Genomic DNA, 2,124 nt, shown 5'->3' with positions numbered 1-2,124 from the left:
TGTTAGGCGAGTGTGTACTTTACCTCATTCGACCTATTCAATTGATGAATTTTACCATTTACCGTTTACCGATTTACTTGGTTAGTTGTGCATGTTGTAAGCTCTAAGCTGAACTTGGGCCCCGCCTCGGTTACCGACCTACTCGAGCCAGGACTGGGCTCGGTCGGGTAGGTTGGAACCCTGGACAACCGTCGGTATACTCGAGTATTACCACTGGAGGGATAAGGTGATGGCCAGTCAACCATGGGGATCCGGAAGTTATAAGGTGCAGAGGACCGACAAAGTTCCACCGGAACACCGTATCCTTCAGTATATGGTTACCGTGTATCATGATAATTGTTCCATGCTAAAATGCCAACATGAAATCATGTGTTATACCTGTGATATGCTCTATACCTGTAATAAGTCCCAACCACTCATGAACTATACATAAAGTTTTCTGGATTAATTGTTATTACATGACTAATGTTCCTTGTTTAATTACTTGTTTATGTATATAGAACCTCACTGGGCTTTTTAGCTCATACCACGTCAATTGTTTTCCTTAGCAGGGGAAGGCGAGCAAGGACGAGAGTTCTGTATAGTCTAGTTGATCTAGTTCTTTGGCCTTGTAATGGTTCTCGCCCTAGTGCTTGGCACGGGCTGGTTGTATGAGGAATGAGAACCCTTGTATATTCGATGGTTGTACTTGAATGGTAAAAACTTTGAAGACTTCTGGTGTGTAGAAGTTTCTTATCTTTTACTTGAGCATCTATTGTCTATGGATGTATATACATGATTCGAGTTCCATAGTGAGTGAGTCCTGGCGAGAGCTGGGCAGGCGACCCGCTGAACCCTTTGGTACGCCCTAGGGGGAGGTGGGGCCGTCACACAGTTCATAGTGCATCTAGGTCAAAAGTCCGGATTACAGAACCAAAATCTCACATTCGGGCTAGTTAACCGCATTATACGTAAACAATAATAACTCAGGCTACCGAAGTTCGATTGGGGTGTTTTCAGTTGTGTTAGAAAGCTGAAACATAGGGATAAAACTTTCATGTTTTGACTAAAAGCTATTACAGTATGTATCAAGGTGAACAAATGCAACCAACTTAGTGTACAGTCAAACCTGTCCACTGACTTTACTCCTATGGCAGTCAGGGTATTTTTGTCGTTTCACAGGCTACGTTGTTCCAATTGAGCTGAAATTTTGTAGGAAATCATAAAATATCATTCTATACAATTTTATGTTTTGTGCTAAGCCTAATGTGGCATCTAACATGGTGAACTAGAACCGGGCAGAACAGGGGAGGTGCAAAACCGAAAATCTGGAATTTATGCCTACAAGTGCTAATCTTCATAATTCTAGCTTAAAACACTGCCTTACCTCCTTATCTACACTTATTCCCATCATAATCCATCTAAACAAGAAGAAATATGGCTGATCAATACAAACCCTAACTCACCAATTCTCCCAAAATCACCACAACTACTTCCATAGCTACCAATTTGACCAAATCATGAGTTATATAACAACTTAAACAAAAGTAAAAGAGTCAAAGATAAGGGACAGCCAATATACCTCAAGAACAAGCTTTCAAAGGATATCCTCCACCTCTCTTAGAAATTTTTGGTTCCTTAAGCTTCCCAAGCTTCTAAACTAGTGATTAATCGGTTTAGTTTTTCTTGTTTTCACTCAAATGGTTCAAACTCAAGATGGATTGAAGTTGTTTCTCTTGCTCTCTCGCTCTCTCGCTCTCTCTCTCTTAAGCTCAGCAAAAATAGAAAAAAAATGAGGAAGAATGAGCTCAAATAGAAGATAAGAAGGTAAGACTTTGGCTTGGTCAAAGAACCATAGGTGGCCGACACTTGTTACCACTAAAACCAACTAAAATTTTGTTTTCTTTTCCTTGCATTTTGGGTCAATAATTTCGGCTATAAGGCTGAGGATGAGGGAGATATTTTGCAAAAATATCAAGGGTATGTGGTGGTAGGGAGGTGGTGGTCAAGTGGTGGGTTCAATTGGTAGTGATCGATACCCGTCGGTTTGAGTTGATTTCTTAAATCGCGTATACTAGGGTTTTTAACTTCTAATCACTAACTTATTATCATCACTTCTAATCATATAATATTTTCTCATCCAAA

The sequence above is a fragment of the Coffea arabica genome, chromosome 4c (assembly GCF_036785885.1).
Source record: "Coffea arabica cultivar ET-39 chromosome 4c, Coffea Arabica ET-39 HiFi, whole genome shotgun sequence".
NCBI classification, from domain to species: domain Eukaryota; kingdom Viridiplantae; phylum Streptophyta; class Magnoliopsida; order Gentianales; family Rubiaceae; genus Coffea; species Coffea arabica.
This window is presented reverse-complemented; position numbering follows the sequence as displayed.